The sequence below is a fragment of the Rattus norvegicus genome, chromosome 14 (genome assembly GCF_036323735.1).
Source record: "Rattus norvegicus strain BN/NHsdMcwi chromosome 14, GRCr8, whole genome shotgun sequence".
Lineage (NCBI taxonomy): Eukaryota > Metazoa > Chordata > Mammalia > Rodentia > Muridae > Rattus > Rattus norvegicus.
This window is the reverse complement of record NC_086032.1, coordinates 90,302,120-90,308,119: the sequence shown is the minus strand read 5'-3', so window position 1 is coordinate 90,308,119 and position 6,000 is coordinate 90,302,120. Positions and strand designations below refer to the sequence as shown.

The window sequence follows — 6,000 nt, the reverse complement described above, 5'->3', positions numbered from 1 at the left end:
TTTACCTAGAACACTGGCTTCGTTTTGGAATTGCTGATCTGTGACCATCCTTTCTAGTAGGCAACCTACAACATACTGTTCAGATACATCATCAATCCCTCCTCCTCCCTCTCTCTATTTGATTTCTGCGTTGCACAGTACTCTCTGACCAGCCCCAGTAGTGCCCCAAAACTCATCAATCACTCAAGAGAATCTACGACTATGCTTTGCGTGGGCAAGTAACCGCTGAGGGCTACGGACTCCGTCACAGTCTGTAGCCTCGATCTGGCCTTTTGCAGATGAACTCTAGTCCTCTGCTGCACAGCCTATAACCCCATACCTTGTGACTGAGGCCCTTCCCTTCCCTTCTCGGCTCAGACACCTCTTCCTGCTCGTCCCCACAGGGCCCTCAGTGAGTCTCGCTTTATCTTTAATCTGTGGCTCTGCCCACAGAAGACACAAATGAAAACGGTCTTCCAGAACTGGGAAAGGAGATTTACACCAAATGCGTTTTAGGGCCTCGTTTCCAGAGTGTGAATGTGACAAAGAAGAGCTGTTTCCATTACAGCATACAAAGTAGAAACAGCAGAGCTTGCCCTGGAAACCCACGCAGAGTAGCCTGCAACATCGGGGGCTGGCAGGAAGAAGCCAGCCCCGCCCCCACCTGCAACCACAATAGCAGTTTAGATAGAGGGCTGCAGGGACTCTCCTGCCAAACTTCAAGGACTGTGAGGAAATGTCCTTTACAGAGGATGAAGCAGGAAATATTTTAGCAGCAATTGAGACTATATTAAAAGTCAACTATAGTGAAAGAAACAAGCTAATTGTAAAAATGTGTGCATTAATTAAAACCACAGGGTTGTTTCTGAATGCCATTTGGGTAGATTGGATAAGGAAGGACTTACGATGTTACAAAACTAAAACAATCAGGAGTGAAAACGATGATGAAAATAATTGCATTTTCCTGCAGTATTAGAAGAATATTTTGTGAAAATACCTGCATTTTCCTGCAGTATTGTAACAATACTTTGTGGGGCCCCCTAGATTCCCTTTCCCTGTGAATCAGCGCGGCTCCCTCAGTTCCAAAGTAATCCATACATTTCCTTTTTCTTTTTTCTAACAGTAGCACACTCTGCTTTAATACCCCAAATATCTGTGCAGACGGGAGATGCAAAAATAACACAGAGATCTGAGGACAAGAACATCTATCACATTCGGAGAAAAACTGATTAGAGAGAAGGAACCGAAAACCATATCCTGTTGGATTACATGTAAACAGTAAATGGGGACACTTTCACAGTGGAGTAGGAACTCTGATCTCATTTTACAGGCGCACTATGGACAGGAGATGGCCTCGTTGCTGACTCTCAGCCTCCAAAACTTTACAGTGGAGTGGAGTGTCCTGTACCTGATGCTGGGAGACAAAGGCCCACACAGCAGCAATTCAATACGGCAAGGAAGGAACAGACATGGGTGCGGGCCCTCAGGGCTGTATTCCCTCTCCCCGACACAGTGGCAGTGCCTGACAAATGGCTGTTTATCAAGTGGGAAGTAAAAAAAATATGAAGATTGAGTCCTAAAAGGCCCAGAAGAATACACTGTTTCCGTTTGCGCTCTTCAATCAGGTGGTGTGGACAGGTCCTGGGGGAGGGTGGTGACAGTCAGTGCCCTGTGGCCCCATCCTCTTCTGGAGCTGGGAAACTTTCAGAGCAATGAAGATCAGGGGGCCTGCTTGTGGGGCCTGCTGTGAGCAAAGCCACGGACCCTGGTCTGCTGGAAATATGGGATGCTGAAGATGTTGGCAGCGACAACGGCCACAGAGTCAGAAGGGTTCACAAAGAACCCGTGCTTGCCCAGAATCATATTACGATCCGCATCACCATCAAAGGCAGCCCCGGAATCATGCTCTCCACCAGGTCAGCAGCATAGGTGAAGTTAAGATCAGGGTGGTGGCCTCCAAAATCCCTCAGGGGAACACAGTTCACAGCTCAGTTTGCAGGGGCATCAAGTTCTCCACAGAGGATCTTCTTTACATCCGGTGCCACAACTCCGTGCATGGTGTCTATGCGGATCTTCAGTCTGTTTGGACCAGAGAGTAGCTCCTTCAGTGCGTTGAAGTCGAAGATGTGACATAGGCCTCCACTGAGTACACAATCTCCACTGTGAAGGGTTTGAATTTGTTCTCCAAGTAAAACTGCTGCTTTCCCAGAACACTGAGGTCTACCTTCAGGTCAGGGCAAACGGCATATTCCTCGATTGTCTTGCTGATTCGGAAAATTTTATCAGTGATCGATTCTGGAACAGGATCCCCATTAGAAATATTGAAATTTGATTCCAAAATCTCCATTGGGCCCTCCTGAATTGTGGCTGGCTGTCAGAACGATCCCACCAATGGCTTTGCTTTTGGGGATGATACCAGATAGAGCATGAGTGGAGACAATTCCATTCTTTCCCGTAACCAGGCAACCAATCCCGTTAGGCCCAGCAATGCTTACAATGGCCTCTGTCTTGTAGAAGCAGCCGTTCCCACACACAACCAGCGTTACCTCTTGCCTCAGCGCCGGCTGCACGGTAGAGAAGATGCTCTGGATGAAATTCTCTGCACAGTTGGCATTGTTCTGGGAGCAAACCGCTGGTGCCCGGCTTCTGATCACTTCACTGCCACGATCGTCGCCATGGTGGCAGTTGGCTGCGGGCGACAGTGGCTGCAGCTCTGGCTGCTGCAAAGGGCTCAGAGTCTACTCTGCTCTCGTCCAGGAAATGACAGCCTAATCCATGTATTTTCATTTTTTCAAAGACAAGTATTTTTTAAGGCAAAGATATGCTACTGATGCTTACTGAATTACCCTTTATGTATATTTATTTATACTCTGCTCACCGTTGACTCCCTGGCCCTATATTCTCTGCCAAGTAAAACTGAAGGAGGTGTACAGGTTGTAGAATGGGAGAGAGAGTTTATTACACACCCTTGTGTAGGACATAGAGTTTATTACAGAAAGAAGTGAACCACTCCTAAGGAAGAGAGTGGCCAATGACCAAAGGGGTCATTGCTCCGATTTACATTATAAACCATCATGGTTTTAATCTCTGAGGCAGATGGGAATGTCCTCTCTATATCCAGGGTCAGAGGTAGAAATGAGTGGGATTCCATTCTTTAGAACAGGAAGAGTTACTTTCCATTCATGGGCCTCAACGAAGCCCTGAAGTGTCTTCTTATAGAAGTTTCAATATTATGGTAACAGTTGTGGTGTTATTTCTAGTGCCACCAGGGAGACAAAAGGTGAGGTCCAAAGTCAACTATGAGGGAGGGGTCCAAGCCTGTTGATATTTATCTAGCTACCTAACATACATGTGTATGAGTAGCACACCTCCTAGAAAATGAGGCCATGGCAGACCACTGTTCACTGAGGCCCCTTGGCATGAATATGGTATTATGGTTCTTTGTGCATGTCTCTTCATTGCTTCCTGAGCCCCTCAGGAATCTCCCCTTCGCTGTGCCCTGAAGTTCTATTGAGTGAATAAATATGAATTCCGGCAGTCTGTTTATCTGTGTAATTCTAGTATGGTTTACTCGTCTTTAATAGGTGACTGGGGTAGCTTGTCTGGAGGGTAGGAGGCAAGCCTCAGCCTTGTTCGGGCTGATGGTGGAAGCCACAATAAAGAGCTGATCACCCCCAGCACGATAAGAGCGAAGATCAAACAAATTGCTGATTTTCACAACACATATTATTTATTATGTGAAACAATGGGTTTAATGATACTGTTTTTACACCAATCCTCAAAATCTTTTACACACACACATAGCTGTTTCATATTCGATGGTAACTCTGCAAGCTTTGAGTGTTCCTCCCGTGCCTTTGATGGTTATGAGTCTGCAGTTGTAGTGTGAATACTCTTAAGACCAGAGACACAGGCCTACCCTGGACAAAGTGGGGCAGATGAATCTGTTTTAGAGTTTGTTCAATGTATTATGAAATAAATGCTGGGTTGTTTTAACTGCCAGGGACTTGCCTTTTCTGGCCACAAAGACAATTTGAAGAGAGAAGAAGAGATCCCGGTTAGCGACACTGCCCATAGTGCACTAGACAGTTCTGAGAAAATGAAAGCTTTATTTGTTTTTAGTGTGAGGGTGTATTTTTAACCATCTAAGGAACCTCCGACACCATAAAGACCTTGTAGTACACACAGAAGAACCCAGAACTGTGTAGAAAGTGGGAGTGGGTGGGGTGCAGGTTTATAAACCACCAGAATTTGGGTGTGTGCACCAGGATAATTCAAAGGGTTTCTCAAAATAGCAGTTGTAAATGTGAAACCCTTCTTTCATATGTCTGAGTCTCTATGTTAATGTGACTGTTGAATCAACTCAGAGCTTACTGCTAGGCAGAGGAAAACAAATATTTTGCTCTGAATAACTTTATTTATATTAGAAGCACACCTCTCCAAGCTTAAAAAGGCTGAGCTGGATAAATTAACAGATTATTGAAGATACAGGGTCTCTTTTTAAAAACTGTTAGACTAGTACCTATTTTAAAAACGGAATCTACAGAAAACTTGAGGAAAATTTTAGTGAAGCTTCAGAGAAAACAACAAGAAGTCAGGCAAGTTGCAGATCTTGGCAGCTTGTGTGAGATAAAAGATGGAAAGGAGAAAAAGTTACTCATTCTCTGCCAGGTCAAGGAAGCAGGCAGATTCAGTAATGGAATTTTGCTAGACGTTGTGTGGGTGCACACACACACACACACACACACACACACACACACACACACCACAATGAGTGCATGGAGAGAGGGAGGGAAGACAGAGGAAGGGAGGAGAGGTGGGGAGAGAATGAATACTGGTGAGGAGTCTTAGGATAGGATTCTGACCAAGATCTAAAGAAAAAAGAAGAAAAAATGCTTTTCTTTCTACAGTAGAACTCAGAAAGTGGGTGGGCTTAGCACTGAATAAAAGGATGGCTTTTTTGATGCCATAGAATTGTGTACCTCATTAAGGGGACTGTCATTCTAATGTCTTCTTAACATGTTTTTAGGTGTATGGGGTTTCTTTTCACCTCTGGATCCAGCCTGGTTTTCTTGAGAACATAAAACAGAGTTTCTCCTTGTTTCCTCCTCCTGGCAAGAGAAGATCCTGCTGCCTCCACCAAACGGTATTATCAGCCATTGTCAAAGCCATTTGTAAAGTGGGTTACTGACCTAGGGACCATGTCCGGGGATGCCATTGGACTGATATTTGTATGTCTCAGAGATGTCTTCAAATATGGGAGGCACCTGCTATTAGTGGTGAAAAGGATATCGGCCATGTAAACGTCCTTTTTTTTCTTTTTTTTAAACCAGAGGAAGCTGGCATAGATAAGCATGTGTCCCAAATGGCGCCTGAGTAGCAGCTGGCTACAAATGGCCCCGTTTATCCCTTTTCTCTGCCTAGCATTCTACTCTCAAAACCAGTCTTTAAGGAGCGGGGAGATGTTTTCCTGCCACTAAGTTCTTCAGTCTCCCAACTGAACCATCAAGGCCACATTGCCACTAGGACAAAATCAACCAGTAATCAGTCATACAGCCTAAGACCCTCAACAATGGCCAGCATGACAAGATGACCCCAAGAGTGCAGTAGTGATATATCTTGGGGGCAACTAGCAGCCATCTAATTGGGCTTAAGGACTGTGCAAAAGGACGGGATTAATCCTGGTACTGTAAACCTAGGCATCTACTCATGCCTGGTCACGGACTCTCAAGGAACACCTACTCTCTTTCTTTGTGTTTCTACATATTTGTTCTAACGCCACATGTTTAGTAAAATTTATCTCCCCCCTACACCCCAGTATAAAACGATTCCATCTGTCCATTTCTGGTTTCTGTTTTTGCCCTACCATAAGGCTTACCTTTTTTATATTGTGAACTTTCATAATTGTCTGGCGTAATATACATTTGTCTTCCAGATGAGTCGTCGGGGTCCTTGAATAAGCTTGGCAGCCAGTTAGACAAGTGCTGTACCACCAAGGTGATACTTCTGGCCCTTTAAGAA

At 45.0% G+C, this 6,000-nt stretch overlaps 1 pseudogene; it reads right to left on the bottom strand.

Moving 5' to 3' along the window:
- Positions 1-1,453: 1,453 nt before the first annotated feature.
- On the bottom strand, positions 1,454-2,766 carry Pgm1-ps1 (phosphoglucomutase 1, pseudogene 1; annotated as a pseudogene).
- Between the last annotated feature and the right edge of the window lie 3,234 nt (positions 2,767-6,000).